Raw genomic sequence first — 21,133 nt, 5'->3', positions numbered from 1 at the left:
TTTATCACTTTTAGTATATATTTATAACTTTGTAATAAGTTTTTTTTTATTTCATTAACTTTTATATATACTTGTTATTTTCAGGATTCAGAATTTTCGGTTATTATACTTATTATATTATAAACTAAAGATAATTAGCCTCTGATAATACTACATCATTAAACTTAAGTTTTTTTTTAAACACGTATGCCGAAAATGAGATGTTTTAAAGTTATGCTCCTGAGAGCTATTCGTATCTCGAAACTGGTATCTTAATTTGTAAGTACGTATTATAAGAGATTTTCACTTTTTCAGTTGTACGGATTCATCAAAATATCTATGGAACTGTAAGGCATAGACACTTAAAAACTTAAATGCTTAGTGACTTCACATTTGGTAGGAATATTCCTTTTGCCGAATTTTTTAGCGGATTTTACGAAAGCCCACTCGCAAGAGAAATTGTTCTTAAGAGATAAAATAGAGCTTTTCTCCTATTATAGCTTTTAAAAGGTTAAAACTTACAGATGTATAAAATTTAAAAATTCTGTTATCTTTTGATTTTTGAACAGGGCGTCTCTATTTAACTCACACAAAATATTTAAAGTGCAAAGCCAAAGTCCTATCCACTATTCCAACGCTATTTTATATCTCCAATACAGATATTTTATTGTAAGTTTGTTTTTACATGTAGCTTGTCGCTTTTCAGTGTTAATCATTGAAACTATCTCAATTAGTATTATCATAATGCTAATTGAGACTTTAAAATCAATTCAGTGAGCTATATATGAAATATATGGAGTGTTTTTTTAAGGGTCGGTAGCTGTTGCCCTATTGGTATTAACAGATTCCAATGTTTTTAGTAAGCAGGGCGTAGATGGTCATTTTTAATATATTTTTTTTAAACCGTTTAATCTAGTGTGTGAATTTAATATATAAATTTTGTAAAGTATTGAATTATAGTATATAAGAGCAGTGGTAACTCAGCGGTAAAATGACAGAGGTAAGCGGTAAAATTTCGTAGCTCGTGGGTTCGTTTACTGAGATATAATCTTATATAATTCACACTTTGTGCATTAATGATATAGTATTGCCACAACTCATAAACTAGTTTACAGAAGGTGGGCATCCTCTGCATACCATAATACCATTGCGATCGCCAACCCACCTGCCAAGATTGTAGATTATTGTATATCCCCCTTAAATATCTTTGGACGTGGCCTATACCTTGCATTGGACATCTATGGGCTGAAACCAAGACGACGAAGTATAGATGCCATCTTGTAGGTGATGCTGTTAATATAATACTGTTGCTGTATAATTTTTAAGACTTCTGATCTGAAAGTGAGACGAATAGTTTCGGCAGTCCTCTCTTGATTGTATTCTGTCACTGCCTAAAGAGTTATGAATAAATCTAAAAAGTTGCAGATCTGAAGATGCAAGGTCAGGGCTATCTGGCGGATGCAGTATTACCTTTTAGCTAAACTCATTTAATAATTATCTTAATCATTAATTTATGGTTAAAAATCACTTTTGCAGCCTAATGAAGTAAAAAGAACGAGAATAAACACTGAAATAAACTGCCTTGTCCTAGACAGATAGCCTATTTACAATTTTGTTTGACATCATCATAGAAAGCGACATGTTTGACAACTAATAAGCCATACAAAGTAACAAAACATAAACATGCCAGCTTCGTGCTTCACTTAACCCTGTGTTATCTATGCTGGATTTATTTGTTTACTTCCATCTTAAGGAATGTATGCATCATGTTAAAAGTTTGTTTACACAGAAGTTTAGGGAAACCAATGCGACAATGCTTCGTAAATCCTCTCGTAAGTCCTCAAGGGTCGAGACAGTACCGAGTTTATGGCTCCATTCAAACACTCGCGATCGTTTTCACTAAACATTCAGTAATACGCCTCTAAAGGAACATGTCAAAACTCAAACTTAATGATTTACAGGACACCGCAGTCGTAATTCTAACGCAGCGACTGGTGACTTTAAAAAATAATGTCAAAAATACTTTATGGCTTAAACGATGCGCCGAAACGAATTGATTCGATCTCATCCTGTCGCCTTTATTCGCCGGTGCATATTAATATCGCGCTGTGAATTCGTTTTTAAAATTAACTAACCCCCCTAATAACATCGATTTTTAATTGCCTCATGTAAATCATAACTCGTTGTTACGACCGCCTGTGATTTACTTATTGCTTTGACATGTAAGTTAAGGCTTTAAATCATAAAGAGGGTATGCTTTTAATGAGATTGCTCATTGTCGTTTTGGATCACCCGTCTTTATTTATTTCGGTGAGGAAGCTCGTTGATGAGAATTTCAAATTTTTATCTTTTATTTATCCACTAATATTTAAATTATGAAACCAAAATGTATTTGTCATATCATTATACAAGTAAAGTATTGTAGTAGTTATAAATGTAAAAGTTTTGAAATGTGAATGTTTCGCTTGTGAACTCTGCTTTTGTGAACTATCTATATTAATTGTTTTTAAAATAATGTATAAGATATTGTAATATAATACCGAAAATCGTTTTTAAATTTTGGATAACTTTTTATGAAAATTAATTGTAATTTGCAATCTCTCTCTGCAGACTTTGTATCAATAGAAGTTATTGTTTTTGTTATAAATCCATGTCACATGTTTAAGAGAAGACTCTTTCAACAGAACAATGGTAAATACGTGTAAAATATTCAAAGGATTTTGATGACAAACAGGCTTTATATTCACTACTTTAAAGCTTTTACGATAATCATAACCAATCACGTGTAAATTTTTTTTCTAATGGGTTAAATATTTATCGATTTAAACATTTTAATAAAACACTTAAATTTATTATTTATCGTATCAGGCACAGTAATTTTTTTTAGAGAAGGCATCACTGCTGTCCAATGGCATTCGCTGATTCCGTGTGTTTGAGGTGACAGGGCGCAGAGGGCCATAGCAATAGCTCCCGGGGATCGCCGAGCTTTCAGATCGCTTCGGTAAACGCTCTTTGGGGTGACGAGGCTCAAGAGCCACAATGAGGGGACCACAGCTTAGGTTATCACACACATGGGCGTCCAAGAGGGCCAAACCTCGTCTTGGTCGGTTGGTATTGTCTAGCTAATATCTCTACTGCTACTTTGGACTGGGCGGTTAGTGCTGGGAAAAACGGCGAAAGAAACTTCAGCAACACTTCTATCTAGTATGAAAGGTGGTTGGCGTCCCCTATGGCATACGGTCCGACCTCATTTCCGATGAGACCGGTTGGTAATCGAATGACAATCACATTTAGTCTAAATTAAAATAGTATAAAAGATAAATAACTATATATATATTACTTATATAACAGTGTTACAAAATTGCTTACAAATGATTAACGCTTTTAATAAAAAAATATAGGTATTTATCAGAGATAAGTGATGATAAAAATAGCTTAGTAAACATTTGATTTTTTTCGAATCATGTCGTAATGTCTTATTTGAAAACTTTTTCATAATTTGTTCTCAACCGCTTAATCATCTGTTGAGCCACATGTAAGATTAGTTTTTAAATTATTAACATAAATTTAAACGCGTACAAAATGTTGTTCATTGTGCATTTGAACCTAAGAGCCTGTTACTAGTTATAACCACACTATTACAGAGTTCATTAGGCGTCATATCGCCGGACAGGTCGTTTCTCAAACACATTGTTTGTCTCGCTAGATGAGGAGCCAACAGCTTTGTAACTAGTGTTTGCTTCTCAATTTACAACTGACACATTGAAACAAAGAAATTAATTGATGCTACGAACGGTCGGAAACTAATGAATGAATTTTGTGCAGTGTAATCATCGTAATCAGAGAGATCGACAAAAATTAAAAAAACAAACCAACAGGGCTTTATTTTTTCTTGTATACGTCTAACAACTAAAAATACTTTGATGTAAATATAAAACTTCATTTACTTATATTATATCATTTGTTATATACATATTTATAGTAGCTAAAATGAAAACGATAGTATTAATAAACATTTTTTGTAATATATGTACTTATATTATTTTTAAATATTTTTTTTTAACAGAAACTTTGACAGGATAAATATACGTAATAAGGTATATTACACATTTACACCTTAACTCGCGGAACGGAGATCTGTAATCGACGAAGCTGTAACAGTCCCACAAAGCTCTGTTTGCCTAGTCGACTTGAGACAGAAATAAAAGAATATGTTACTACATGTCAATAATTATTAATAATTTACAATTATGACCAAAAGTTAGTAATTAATATACCAACAATGGACGAGAAAGAAAGCGTATAAGGAACAAATCGAAATATTTTTAAACCGTTAACTTCCTTAATTAATTTAATAAATGTTGAATCATATTTCACATCTGAAGTTGTATTTTTTTTTAAATATTTTATAGCAAGATAACAAATACAATATGACTGATCAGACTTTCTTCTTCTTCTTTACTAGATGCGTATATATATACAAGTATAAATTGTACGTCCACTATTATTATTATCGATATAATAATCGACGTTTGATTTATACATTTGTTTGTGCATTTGTGTATTATTAACTGTATAATTGAAAAAGATTATATATCTCTTTATTATATTACTCTATTCAAAGCTCAAGGATAGTCAATTCTATCCATCAAACTTAGCTCTAGGCTATGTTCGCTTCAATCGTGACTTCTGTGATTGCCCTCTTCTAAAGATAATACACATTGTATTCTATGTTTACTATTAATTAGCAAACATCAACTGTCAAAGGTTTGATGTACTGTGCATTGGAAAGTAAGAAAATATTTTTGTGCTTTCGTTTTACTTATAGCACTTTTAAGAAATGTTATTCACTTCGAATTCGCGGCCGTCGCTGCCTTATACAAATATCTAATAAAGTTATCAACTGTTTATTAATATAATTATCTTAGGATCATTAACAATGAAAACTTATGTACGAATTAATAAGATAAAAGATAAAGATAAAATTCATATATTCAACACTTAAATATTTTGTCAATCTATTTTATTTTTGACTCTACTCTCCTTCGCAAAGTATTATAGTTATAGAGAAAAAACAGAAAGAAACTCCAAGACAACACATCGTTTTATAAAGTTTAATAATACAGATTTAGACATGTACACTTCAACAGATATAGCCTAATTAAATCAAAATAATCAAGCGACATCACTACCATGAATTCTTGTCGTTTAAATATTCGCTTACTGAATAATAAACCTTTTTTGTCAATTAACTTTTAGTATCAATTTTAAAATTTGCAAACGGAAGTCCATGAATGTCTTGAAGAATTTTGTAATAAAATCGAATTTCGTTTAATACAGTTGAATTAAAGACTTTTTGTTGTCGAAACTTGAGTAGAATGACACACTATCCCAATTTGATAGAAAGAAGCTTGCCCATAACTACATCAACTAAAAGTTATAAGAATTCTAAACGCGACCTGATTTGAGAAGAGCCTCCAATACACTCGGACACGTGTAATTCAACAGCGCAAAGCTTAAATTCTTACATGAACATTTAATTTAATTTGTAGACTATAAATAGAAAAAAAATGATACGAATAGACATGCTGTCATTGAAGATATCATAGAATACAGATAAAATTAGGAGATAAATTTAATTTTGTATACGGCAAGTTCACAATTCTTCAATTTCAAATTTTAAAATTTAATTTTGTGGGAACAAAAATTCGTTAGTTAAGTTATTTTTTCTTTAATAATTCTTTTCAGTAATAGTTTGAAAGTAATTATTATCTCATTGTTTTATTATATTTAAATACGAAAAAGCCTGTATATCTATCTCTTTCTTTGTTAGTTTCTTATTAATGGTTCAATATCTCGATGAAAGCTTTCAAAAGCACGCTATGTTATTGAGGCTCCGTCTATCTTAAGTTCGTGTCAATTACCCCTATTTTGTTAACTATACAAATGGTTTTCCACTGTTTAAATGGGACAGCCAAATGTGGACCAGGTCACGTCGTGCCTCGGCTATTTGTACCCACGGTAGACGCGGTCCCAGCAGGGAGTAAACCCTTAATTGGAAGCGCAATATGTTAAGTCTTCGGCATTGCTCCAGCATCCTTTAATTGAACTGAATGGCATGATTTGTTTTCCTTATTTTTTTAATAATTATCTTTAGATTAGAAGACGAATATAAATGTGGGCAGCTAGCGAGATTATACTAATTTATCTGTATGATTGGGAAATGAATAAAATTTTATAATACGTATAAATAAACAGACATAAATAAGTTTGAACGGATGCTATTTTTCTTGATTGTTTGTCTTAATTATGTATCTGTTATATATGATAATAGTAGAACAAGATCATATCTACAAAAAAAATGTTTAATTGTATTACAAAATAAAAAAAAATCATTGATGGGTACAATTTATATGTCTTAAAAAATAATAAAAAGTTCGTAAAAGAACAAGATCAACAGAGACTACTCACACATTAAAAACTCTTTGCATTAATTATATATTAATGCAAAATGTATGATGTTTTATTTTAATTCAAATGTTTGTGGATTCAAATACAGGCTACCGTCAATCTACAAATTCAAATCAAATGAATTCGTCAGCGACGACCTCATACTGCGCCGCGTACAGATGACTCCGAATATAAAATTTAAAATTGTGAATCGTAAACTATGCGAAGCAATTACCGTGGACAGTGGTAGAATTTACTTACTTGTTTAAGTTTAATTAGTGCCCTGCTGGTTTGTAAAGGTCTCCTATTTATGGTGTGTTTGGACCGTTAACACATTTCGATGCGGCGCAAGTGGGTTCGTTCGTGAACCACAAAACTGAATCTCCGCATGTTATTTATGGCAATCGAATACACTCTAATAATGTTTCTGCATCTAAAATAGGATGGTCTTGTACTGTTAGAAATTCGAGACCGCGGCGCCGTGTGGGTGTCTATGCGATTAAGCGAACTACACGAGAATAAACCTAATTAAATACCGTTTTATTTGTAATGATAGAGCTTGTGTGGCAATAGAAATTATATTTTATATTCATTATTAGTCATGCATTGCTAACGATTCAAACGGTTTGTTAATTGGAATGATTAAGATGATCCATAAATATTCATATTATTCAATAACGTTATACTTTTTAATTAATTATGTGAGTAGGAGCTAGTATCTGTCTTTTAAGATTATACATTCGATTTTTCAAATCAATCATAAAATCTGAGGTGTTTTCTGAACAAGCGGGTATGTGAGCACTCTAATATGTTGTTCCTATCTGATTTTTTTAGGTATTATTTTCTAGGTTGATGGAATTTTCTATAACATTTAAGTGTAATAAATATAACTATATACGATACTTTTCTTAATTATTATTTTTCTAGATTTGTTTGTTGTTTTTATAATTTTGGTTTATGTATAATATATATTTTTTAATAATATATATTATTTTTTAAAACAGGAAACGCAGAAACAAAATTTCTGCGTTTCCTGTTTTAAAAAATAAAGTTGAAAACGGACAACAGAACTGGCTTAAAATTTTTTAAATTCAAAACGTACTAGAATTATACCAAATACTACTGAAAATTCCACTAATTCCAGAATAATAGGTAACTGAGCAGTAGTTTGATTGTCCTTTTTGTATCAAGATTTCTCAATTCATTAGGTTCTAGTAGATGTCAACTCTTGCGAGCTATTCAGCACAGTCTCCTATTGTCTATTGTTTCTGAAGATGTTAATGCTGTTAGCCCTTTTACAGCTTCATCGGTACTGAGTTCATAGAGCGGAAGGGTCCGTGAACTAGATTTCAGCACAGTCTCTCTTCTTCTTCTTTTTAGCCAATAGATACCCACTACAAGGTCTACCCTAAATATCGCCACGATGTCTTGTGCTATTCGCGTCCAGCGACATCTGACTTCCACTCAGTCTCTCCATGAAAAGTCGAACGGTCTCGGAGACGCTCTTGCGTTTAGTCCGAAGAGTTTTAATTTAGCCTTAAGTCTTCAGCAGGCTGCCACCACAGAAGACGAAGTTGTAAAAGCCTACGGACAAAAAAAAAAACATCAAAAGTCCAACATAAATAATTGACGAGCCTTTTCTTTATTAGCTGTAATTACTTGTGTTTTGTGTGTTCAGTCGGAGCGTGCGATACGCTCGTAAACGATGTCACCGATAACCTTGTGTTTTGTTGGAGATTGTATACGGTGACTTTTATTGAAGCTTTATGACCCCGCGTGAAGGACGGAACCTGTTCTATCACGTCCCGAATGATTCTGTTCTTTCTGGATAAAGTCATTTTAGTATTACATCAAAATATTTCTATTTATTGTTAATTTTTACGTAGAACGACGTAGTGTCACGCAAAATCGCTGGATACTGGCGGCGCAAGACTGTTGCAATCTTTGGCGGAGATATTTAGCTTGCAGTGCGTGTTTATCGGCTGACATGATTTTGATGATGATATTGTCTTATTATCCACAATACTCTTAAATTATCACACAAGAGGTATCAATTTGATTACAGAATAGAATAGAAGAATAGAATATAAAGTTTCTTGGTTTTATATTGTTTATCATCGAGATATCGACAATGAAAAACACTAAACACTAACTAATCTGTCAATATCTGTAAAAATGATTCCTAAATCAGACGTGAGCTATCACTCTAGGCTCATCGGCAGTCCCACAGTTGTTCAATTAGCGATTGAGATGCTTTACACGTGATATTACAACGGGATCGAATCAGCAAGATCCGTACACGAAAAAGTAAGATGTCCACCCACGAGGTAAACCGTCGCTGGATAAAGGCCGCTTCCTACCGATCTTATTAAAATTATCTGATAGAGTCTTATATCTAGCAGTAGACGTCTTATGACTTAAGTGACACCAAATTGACACCAAAAGACAACAAATTGTTACTATTTAAAAGAAAGCTGTAAGATCGACCGGAATAGTTATGTAGTTAACCGAACGAAAAAAAGCCTTGTGTTAAATTTTAGGAGCTATAAAGTTGTAGCAAAATTTCGCATAATTACTCAATAAAACCTAAAAGTATCGGTAAATTGTATTGTATCAATAAATATTTTATTTTTATTGCTCTCCTCATTATATATTCGTATTTATATTTGTAAATTTAGATACAAAGTCCAAGTTATTAAGTTGTTGACATAACTTAGTAACGGATATAGGAAAAATGATCACAAAACTGTCTGGATTTATTGTGGGTGCTTTGTAAATTAAAGGATGTCATTACGGGGGAATTCAATCTGTTTCAAATTAGTGTCGAATTGGGCTCTTCTGGTATTCTGTTCGTGACGCAAGCAAGTGATCATTGTAAATATTCCTATCTAGATAATAATACGAATAAACATAAATAAATTGTTAAGGAGTATAATTGCTTTCGTAGTTCGCAGGTTTAGTAGTAAACAGACGTCTGTTTATTTTTGTATATTGGAAGTAATCGCTATTACAGTATCGCGCATAAGTTAATGGAATAGATAGCGAATGAGATATTTAAATGATTTTTCCACAAATTTCTTTTGGATCATTGTGTGGATTACAATCCCTATTATTTGTGAAGTAACTGGCATCTACGGGTAGAGTCTTCTACTAGAAAGTTGACGATTCCTGTCACGATTACCCAGATCGTTGTACAGCTCTATTTAAGGTTTCAATATAAAACAACGAATATTTAAAGAAGAAAAAAAAGCAAGAGCTTTATAATGATCTTAGTTCAAAATTAAAACATGAAAGATGTTACATACAGACCAACAGTCGGAACCCTTATTCGGCTACGTACTGGAGTACAGCTTAACGTGCAAAGTCCAATCTATAGTGCTGATTTTCGGCAAGTGACCCTAGTTTTTTAGTATTTTTATAATCAATCATTACTGTTCACATTAAAAGATACTCGTATGAAAAATGCAATTTTCGCTAATTTTTTGCAATGGATTTTTACACGAGCTAATACAATGTGACTTCATCATTATTTCAGCAGCAGGTCGTAGGTAATCGATAGAATATAAATAGATAGACTTAATATGAATAGATTTATATTAAGGCAACTGGAAGAAAGATTCAGTGTTTTCCGAAGGTCTCAACAGGTGTGTAATTTCGGAAAAAAATTTGTACAATTTCATAAGTAATCAAAGTATAAAAAAGAGTCAAAATGAAAACTGGTACACCTTTGAATCTTTCTTCGATATAAAGTAACAAAAAAAGTTTTTATTCAATTAAGCAACGTGACCTCGAGTTCATTTTATTACCATATCCTTCCATCAAAACATGGCCACGTGCATCAGTATATATTTTTTATTAAGTCGCTAGTTAAAGATGGACGCCGATACGCTATCAGAGAATGTATTCAAATTGATGATTGATTTGAACATGAGGCGTAACTATGATTGAATAAAGATACATAGCATTACTGTCTCGGCTTATTCACTAGACAGATGTTAACCTTACGACTGTTGTCGACAGATGTCGATGCTTTGGTGCCTTATGATTTTAGAGTTCTTACCGCTGGTAGTTCATTAGGGAAAATGTTTGACTGTCAGTAACACCTTTTCATTGATTTGCATCTAAAGAATTTGAGCTGATGTAGATTCATTATTTAATTTTTAGCTTTGAAAATAGTTTATAGCATATTGCATGAAAGTATTTTAAGAAAGAGTATATTATCTGTGCAATATTCAAATGTCATTTCAAATAACAGCACCACAGATAATATAATGTAATAAATTGTCTCAATCCATATCAAATTCATATTCACAATTTATTAAATATATATGACTTAATTTCCAACAGGGATTATAGAAATTCTATGAGGGAAGCCTATGTCCAGCTGTGTGCGACCTGCGACTGAAATGCATACTAAGATTTTGCACGCGTAAAATTATATCAAAGACACCAGTTTTCAATTAGTCTGATGAGCACAGTTTATTCTTCTATGTAAAATAGAAATATTTACTGACGCGTTCCCGAGTTTCTCTGAATTAAAAAAACTTAAATTATAAATTAAATCTTAAAATTAACCCTTTGGTTCTTAAGTTCTTTTTTCGTTAATCATATTGTATTTACGACTTCTGGGATTCTATAAATGGCAAAAACTTGCAGTTATACAGAATATTTATATAAAAACGGTATAATATTAAAAAAAAAACAATTAAAGTTAATAGACAGTAACTTTTCTCTCGTTTTGATATAAATTTTATTTATGCATCATCTCATGCCTTCGCTCCTTGAAAAGATCTTATAATGCTCACGTTTTTTGGCATCACAAAAGGCATCGCCGCCAAAAGGTGGTAATTAGTGACAGGTGCTCCTATTTCATAAATCGTATGTATTCGACGTTTAAGTTTTTACGTCCACTTGAGAAAAAAACTTTTGTACGGCTCGAGAGTTTATCCCAACACCCTTTGTCAATGTCATATTCGCTACTATTTCGACTGTAATACAATACAACGGTGACATGTGGGTGTAGATAAAATAGTATAACTCATGGTGACTTTTACAAATTCGTTCGTTCCACGGAGTATTGGCTAAGATTTTTCCACGATTCTGTTTCTTATGTTCTACCCACGTTTTTGTTGTATTTCGCGTTTTTCTTTGATGGCGTCTTATTGTCTGTCGTATTCCGATAGCCTCCATATTTTTTTTATTATTTTAGTTATTCACGCGTTTGTTAATAAAAGATATTGTAAAGAAATAGTCATCACATTAAACTAACCTATAATTTAATTATTAAAATATGTCTGAAAATAAAATTATTCTGTTTCGTTTTATAGACACTGAACATATATGTCGTTGCCCATCATTATTATATCAGCCTTCTTAAAGGATAGGACACCCTTTAAGATCACCACGATGACCGGTTTTGTCTTTCCCGTAACTTCCCGCCACCTTAAATATGTCGTCAGTTCATCTAGTGTAGGGTCTATCTAAGCCATGGTTGCACAGACTTATTAAGACTAGGGGCCACTCGGGCAAATCATGAACTGATGGGGGGCCGGCCGCCAGAAGTATAGGTAATTAAATTTTTTGGTTTTATTCTGCAATAGAAATCAATATTTTTCGAATGTACAAGAGTATTATTTTTGCTGTCAGTGGGCCACCAATATTCGACCAGCGGGCCGCGGTCTGTGCATCCATGATCTAAGCCAAGTCTATCGGCTTCTGACCGCCACTCAAGAACCTTTGGGCTCTAACGGCCTCCGGTTGAACGTAAACTGTAGGATAGACACATATTTTGTAAAGAGCAGATTATTAAAAAATACTCGTACTTATTAAGGGTGACGAATATCAGTAAGTTGCTTAGCAATGAGCATAAATAACCACGCACCAATAGCACAAAAAAGGTGTTGACTCACCAATCTCTGAAAACTTTTTTACACTGTTAGTCGAATGTAAGACTCCAAATTGCATTGTAGTAATGTCGTGAGGTAACCAGGATTTAGTTTTGTAACTGTATTAAAACCTACCCGAAGCGAGCTGCAAAGAGCTTCTGATTCTGTGTTTCCGCAAATCGGCTTAGTGCAATTTTTTAGCATATTATGATGTTAATTAAACTTGATGTATTTTGCACTAATTTATTTATGAATAATTAACAGTTTCAATTGATTGCTTATCGAAACTAATTTATTTTAAGAGTTTATTCCTTACACGAATATCTAAATAACTACCGCGTTTATTAATGTTATTTTTAGTTTATATTACTTAATCGAATTTCACACAAAAAAAATCATAAAAAAACTCTTACATAGGGAATGTTTCCCCTATCACTACACCTCGCGTAAGCTACTCTTATAGGCACATTAATAAACCCATATCATATTTCTTAATTCAAGTGTAGTAACAGGCTATAAGATTGTACCTATCTCTGTCACTTTGTCTAAACATATTGTTTTAACACCATATGCAGCCAATTTTTTTGGCTTATCTAGTCTTTTATCATGTAAAATACATTAGCATAATCTAAATAGAAAAAGTATTATAGATACAGAAACGTGACGAAATAAACAAGTAATTGCTACGACTAACCCATAAAAATATGTTTTTCGGGTACTAGCGCTTCTCTTTGTTTCTTAAATGTCATAGAAGAGATGTGTGACTGTAACAAGTGCCGCTTATTAGGATTTTGATACATAAAATATCATTTATTCGTTACATCGACAATAGTTCTTTTCGTATTTTGAGCGCTGAAACTGAAGTAGGGCACAGCGGTCAAATCAGTTAGTATTAACTTCAAGTTGTTGATTCTAACATCAATAAGATATGAAATCAAAAACGGGCCATCGAGTATTTTGTATTTCAAAATCACGGGCCAACGTTATAGTCCATAGTTTCAGCTCATTGACACCCACTACAAATCATAAGTCTCCTCCAAAGATATCAACGGGGGATGTATCATTATCGTCAGAGCTGACGATTCCTGTGTGGTATTATGGTACTCCTCTGGATACTTCTTTGTAAGTAGTGGCAATCTTGTATTATTAAAAGTGTGGTTCACAGGGTACCGCCTTATTATAATAATTAATATAACTTTCTTACCGATACATCATCCATATTTTACTTTTAAAATATCTTTCATACGGTTCTTTTGTTAAAAGCCGATGTATTTAATCATTACGCATACCTGTAGTATATTAGATTTGTTGTATACTGTACAGTTAGATCTTGTTTATGGAGACTACTTAAAATTTCGTCATAGCATGTTTCACTCTTATCAAATAATCATAAAAACTATCGTTCAATTCCTAATAAGCGCATTCCTCCTACTGTTATTACATCATAAAACTGTAATGGTATATTATAAAACAGTATTGTTTTTTTTCCGAGATATCGACTGCCCACGCCTATTTATTTACGGGTATGTATCCAAACATAAATTAACCGTTAAATTATTATCGAAGATCAAGTTGCTAGGGACGGTGAGTGTGGTATAACGATTCTAATCCCGTTATACAATACGCATCGCGGTAAAACATTACGGATTTATGTTTGAATAATTTAAATTACACACTGGTACTTGCGCAGTTACATGTTCTAAATTTAAATAATTTCAATACATACAACCTTATCTACAGTATGATTCGTTATAAGTATAAATAGGTTTTAAAGGTACATTAAAAGTTCATTAGCTGTCAATTAGTGTTTTGTACATCCAAATCCAAAAATGAATTGTTTAAGAAATAATACAAAACGTAATGATAATAGAGTAAGAAAAAGCGTTACCAAAATTCGGATAACTATATATTAAAATTAATTATTATTTACTACTGTCACTGTAGACTATGTATGGCCAGTAATTATTGGCCAGTCGCAATACAATAGAAAAAAATAATGTATCATAATTTAGTGTTGACTTTATACACGGCTTATTGGAAATAGATGTAAAAGCTTTAAAACTTTTGCTGACAAATAAGCTATACGTGCATCCTTTTAAAGTTTTTACACCTATAATAAATCACTCGTATAGTTATCATTATAAAATCTTATATTACCGTAAATTGAATAAACCAGAGACTATTAAATATATTGTAATCGCAGACAAAGTTCAAAAATGTTTTTATTAATATATTTAACATTTACATTGTTAACATTATGCGTTAACAAAGGTATTATATCACTATAATGCATTGAATGTAATCCCCTTAACATTCACCCAAATACTATCAAAAGAATTCAAAAATCTTGGTCACACCAATCATAACTAATTTCCAATAAAAATGCCGTACAAAATCGGGGCACAGTGTTTGGTATAGTCCACGTTAATGTTCTCGACTGTGTTTTGTTGATTTCTATAAAATATTATAAATGAGATGGCTACCACCAAGCGAATGACCAAATATTATTTTTCGATGTCGCGGCGCACGAAAGTACAGTTCCTTTATATTAAAGATTTATTATATAAATATTTTTCACCTAAATATTTCTTAAGATAGTTTTGTATTAGAACAATTTTATTCATTCATACATTCATATTATAATCGACATAGGTTCATTTACAGTACAATTCGTATAAGTAATGATATAAACTTAAATCAGATTGAACTCTCGCTGTGTCGTATTATGATACGTAGAGGACGTTGCTGCCCATCCTCTGGAAACTTGCTTGCAAGTAGTGGCAATTCTATATATGTAAATACACAAAGCGTGAATTATATAACATTGTGTTCTGGGAATCGAATCAGCGAACTGCTTAACCTGAGAGAAAAGCCCATAAAAAACACAGACTAGTTTTATTTTGTGTTAAATTTTACTGTATTCTTAATAAAGTAGTAAAGAATTTACTTCTCGAACTTTATTATCTCTTAAAAATTCTTCATACTGTAATAGTTTTTTTAACAACTTTTTGTTTTTGAGCTTCATGTGGAGTGTATTGTCATACCATCCACGAAAGTGTTACTATGAGGTATAAAGAAAGTTATAGCAAGCTTATCTTTCTTTCTAGTGCTAATCTTATGTATCTTTTATTAATACTTTGTGTCATGTTAACTATGATTTTTACTGTATACTCGCTAAACAAAATTCATTATTCGAATACAATATTATGATAATCCGTTGACAGGATAATTATTATTGGAATAATAATGGACAATACAATACATGACATGAATAAAGTCAAGGTTTTTGAACTTTAGACATTAGAAAATTTCAATAGAACTATGAACTTTATTATGCAAATGTTATTACAGCTGAAGCCAGTTACTATGATTTTTTTATCATACCTCAGGCCGTCGGAAGTCTAGATATATGCATTAAGTTAAAACGATTATGATGTTGGTAAATATCATTTTAATTTCAATAATAAGTTGTCTTGTTTTATTCGAAGTAATGTAGATAATGTTTTTTTAGTTTTTTTCTTTGTTGTCTATATCTTAAAACCTTACATGAAAGCGTAAACTTTTACATTATTTCAGGTAATTTTTTTTCGTGTTAATTCTGGCCTAAATTTCGTTTTCAAAAAGTTATCAGTTCCTTTATAGGTTTTAGTATAAGTATATATAATAAAGTTCCAAAAGGTGTCTTATACTTAGCATATTATTAAGTAAATCTTATTATAGCATTCAGGAGTCTTTATTTGATCGAAATATATGAAACTTTGTTGACTCTTTACATGGTTGCTATTATAATGTAAAAAATTGTTAAATCTCATTTAAAAGAACTTAACAGTTGCTAAGTTTCTGGCCGGCTCATCTTAACAGATCAGCGTTCCGAGCTGGTGGTAGCTTCCTGCTCAATATAACGATTTAAAAGTGCATATAAATGCTTACTTAAATGAAGATATTTTAAAAAGTACTAAGAACTGACAAATATTATTCAAAAGGAAATAAGAGATATAGTTATTAATGTTTGAAAAATTTAGATAGAAGCGGGCAGTACTTTCGTTACCCTATTGCACCTTATGCAATATGAATCCAGAAAAATGGAATATTCGTAATATTTTATTCACGGTTGGGGCCCAACAGGTAAGCATGAATAAATTCCCCGAGCGATGACAAAGCCCCGCTCACAGTCAGAGTGCGTTTTTCATAAAGTGTCGGTCCGGTTGAACATTTTTTATTTGACCATTTGCTACCAACTGCGTTTTATGAAAAATGGATCGTAACATCGTACCCTTTTCTGGTGCGTTTTTATTTTTTCGGAATAAATCATGTCATTAAATTTTAATAGTCACTGTAAAGCAAGCTGGGTTAGTTAGGGCTTTTGTTGGGCCGTGATTTCGAGGATCTTTTGAGTTGATTGTTACTATTTAGGTCCATTGTGTTCATTCGATGGTTAACTCGAGTAAATGCCGACGTAATTTCATTAATCGACTGCTTTGTACGAATTAAGATTTAATTGAGTCAAGCCGACTTTTATCAGGCATTGTTGTTTGAATAGCTTTCAGAGAATAATGCTTGGAATGCGAGGTATTCGAGGCGAGCCTTAATGATGAACACATGTTTTTTGGGCATCGCGTGCTCCGTGGCTCAGTTTATCTTTTTTCTTTAGCATTTTGTGGCGTCACGTACGTACGTACGTGCATTGTTCGTTTAATCAAACTCTTGTCAGACGACTTTAACACTTTTTTGTGCGCAAATATTTAACTTTTCGACCTTCGTCTTTATAGTAAAAAAGTAACACTATAGTTTAAATTTTAAACTAAGAGTAAAAATAATGTTTCAACATCTTCATTTCTGTACTTCAAAAATTGTTATTTGTATATAAATAAACCCAAACAGAGAATTAAAATAGGAATTTCGAATTGCTCGTGGACGGAATTAAATACAAATACGAGAAATTTAATTCGAAATTTGAATATTAAACTGTTGTTTGTATTTGCGCGCACGCCATGATTGTTTTATTCGTGTTTACTTTTGACCAGTTATTGTGATTATTTATACACGTTGTGAGGATAATGCAGGTAGAGCGTAATTTCATAGAAACTAGAATAAAGTCGAGTTCCTTTGTAATAGCATAATACAACTTATATAAAGCTACGAGCGTTAAAGCCAATCCTGAAGTAACTAGTTAAGGCTATTACAAATACGATAAGAAAACATTGTTCAGTATAGTCTTATTAAAATATGACCGTGCCATTATAATTTGATAAATAGAAATTCGCTAACATATCGATTATAATACTGTCAAAGTTTTTCTTGTATATGTCTAAAAATGTCTCACTTTTAGCACAGAATTCTGTAATGATGTACATATGTTTATCACCTGGAAAAATGAGATGAAATAGAACTAACCTATCATACAATAACTAAGGGACTGTCAAGTTGAAGTGACAGTGGGCAGGCTACATAGTACGTGGACAGGTGGCTGCTGGGGCCGCAAGATTCTAGAGTAGAGGTCACTAACCAGCAAGCGTGGAATCATTAACAAGGTGACAGTCATAGTGCAGAAGCTTTGGTAGGCTTTCGTCAAACTGTGGATGTACTTCGAAGGAAATGATGAAGGGACTCTAAAATCCATAATCATATCACACGACATCTAACTATAACACTATTGCTGTACTCTTTTAGGTCTCTAGTTAAATCAACATGTTTTAAATAGTGTTAATATCAATAGAGATAGAGTTAGAGAAAAACTTTATTCACTTAGAAACAATAGCTTGATAAGAATGTGAAAACTCAAAATGCAAACACTGGCTTTCTTTCATCCCTCTATAAAAATTACTTATTTTATTTTTGACTTCATCTTTTTCATCTTTTTGAAGATTACAGCCTCTTGATTTATAATACATTGAATATGAATTCTGCATACTTCTTTTTATTCTTAGCTAGATGGAATATTTCAGTCGCGCTCTGAACCTCTTTCTTTGATACATCTGCACTTTCTGCTACAACCTGATCTTCTCTGTTTATTATGAAGAGGTGTCATGTTTTTTTTTTGAATTTTATTTTATAAGGTGTACTTATTTTTGACATTACAGTATATCCAAAACGTCCAGTTTGTTTTTACATTTAATACAATTACAAACCGTACCGAGAGACTTGAAATTTGCCAGTAATATTCATTTTGCCAAGTAGAATTTTCCCAAAAAACATATTTTATGACAAACAAAAAAACATATTACATATAGGGGGTTCAGGGATTTTATTATCAAAAAGAAGTAACGTATTGATCTACCGCAAAAGACAATTTAGTTAGCAGGTTATGTTTTATATTAGCCAACAATCGCAATATCATAATATGCTAAGTAAAAGATTTTGTTCGGTATCGATTTTTTTCTTTGATACTAAAAAGGCACGGGGCGGTCTCGCCTCGGGCGAGGCATGTGTGCGGTGCGGGGCGGGCAGGCAGGCGAAGGGCAGAGGTCACGCAAGCGTGCGCGGATTAGTGACGTACCATACTCTTTTGTAATACCGATTTTATTTTAATCCGGTATAAATTTAGCTATCGGAACCATCGAAAACTTTTCTTAACAGTGGATTTCGTAAATATTTCATAATAGTATTGATATTATAAATGCTTCAATTTAGTAATTTGATATAATTGTGTTTCACTTTTACGAAACGATTCTTTCTATTTTTGATTTGTTTAATCACGCAATCATTTTCGTTTAAGCACGATAGAAGCTTAGTGAAAAAACTGTTAACTATTATCTATTCTCCTGTCGTGACCTTGGGAAATCATTAACTGGTGGGTTCCTGCGTTCTTCCATCTTCAGACTTTTAGAGCTTGGTTTAGTCTCTCCCAGACCAATCATCATGCTTTTGCATTGAACAATTAAATTGTTATCCTGTTAGTCGCCTTCTACGACATTTAAGAAAGAGCGGTAATGGAATTGTTCAAGTTGGACCTGAATACCACGGGAAAAAAATATTAATAATTAGTCTCATTATTCTTAATATCAAGAGTAAGTAAACCAGTATAATTAATCATAAGGGTAATTTAAAATTAGGTTTAGACTAATAAGTGTCAACTAATTAGGAAGATTAGGTTTATTATAATCAAAAATATATCATATAATATAATCTTTATTGACATTAGAATGATAATAATTTGAAATTAGAATTATCTTTTTCTCAGTCGCGCACTCTTCTCAAAGTGGTCATGGTCATGGTAGGATCAGGTGCCTCCTAAATTAATAATACATAAATACAATACCACCTTATTCATATAATATTTTATTTTTTTACTATATTATCGTTGTAACGAAAGCATAAAAACTTGACTATAATTAATTTTACATACAATAGATTGTTCGTGTCTTGTTTTATTATTATCGAGAAAGCCGTTAATATTTATATTTTGTTTTATACAGTTTTTAATGTTTTTATATAAGCGAATATTGGTATGGCTATGACTATGTACGACTACAATAGGCAATTATATTTAATTTTCTATTTTGTAATAAAAAAGCTAATGAAACTTCATATTATGTGTTGTTGTCAGTGTGCCTATTCAAAATAAATAAATAAATAATATTATTGAACTAGCTATACATATACATGAAACACTTTCGAATTGTGTTTATTTGTTGGTTTAAATAGAATTAACCTTATTTCTCTCGGACCTACGTCGACGTATCTTTTATTTATTCACGGTGTAAAATTTCAATGCATCACTGAATGAGCAGCGGAAGAGAAAATAAAACGAGTGAGAGAGCAACATCGATGTAATCTCGATGTTGAATCGATCAATGCGGTCCGATGCAGATGGAAGGCTGTATGCAAATAAGATCAAGTCAGGAAAACAATGAAAGCTGCTATGCTGATAATCATTCAGTTTCGGTGTTTTACATATTATAATGAGCAAGTACGATTCAAAGGATGTTGGTAACAGGTATCAGGTACGCTAGTACCGAATGTAATGTTTTAATGACGTCATTCGTTTTTTTCTAATGTAGCCACAATGAGCGTTTAATTCTTATATCTTAGTTGATCTAAAATGTTACCCATTAGTCATATATCAACTTAACCTTATTATTTCTCTTGAGAACGGTGACTTCGGGCTTTGTGATTTAGGACATATCGAAATACACTGACATTTTAAAATAGTAGTTTGTTCTTACATTACAATACAACAGTAATTAATAAACGTTTAATATTAAATTCTCTACGAGATGTAGTTGTTATTTGTAATTTATTCGACTATTAATAATAAAACATCCGTAAATATTTTTTTTTCAAAATTGTTGTTTATTGAAAAACTATGACAGAAAAAATATCGAAAAATTCGGTCTAGTCATAATCCATAAATGTTATGAAAAAAATTGTAATTAAAACTTCTTTGTAATGAATATCCACTGAGTGTTTTTTATTGGCTTATGCGTAATTTGTAGTAGGTATATAGGGGTGAAATTAGTTTTGTCATTTGTGATATTTTATGAGTAATGCTCCAGAAATCGTCACGATGGTCAGCCTTCCGCTATTCGCATCCAGCGATTTCTCGCATCCACCTAGTGGGGGTTGTACTCCAGCGCATCTACCACCTAGTTGTCGACACTCGAAAACCTTTCGATCCCAAAGTCGTCTGTTGCATAAACAATATACCTCGTCCACTGCCACTTTACATCAATATATCTTCAAGTTATATCGGTGACCATGGTTTTTCGGCGGATTTTTGATTCGGCCTTGCAGTGAAACTTCCTCTGCATTGCTGCTGAGTGACCTTGAGCCTTCTTATAAAGTCTAAAGTAAACAACCGCTCCGTAAGTTATCACTGG

Source organism: Battus philenor, unplaced genomic scaffold (genome assembly GCF_028537555.1).
Source record: "Battus philenor isolate CCGP_79_NKW_IND1 unplaced genomic scaffold, ilBatPhil1.0.hap1 SCAF_15, whole genome shotgun sequence".
Classification (NCBI taxonomy): domain Eukaryota; kingdom Metazoa; phylum Arthropoda; class Insecta; order Lepidoptera; family Papilionidae; genus Battus; species Battus philenor.
This window is presented reverse-complemented; position numbering follows the sequence as displayed.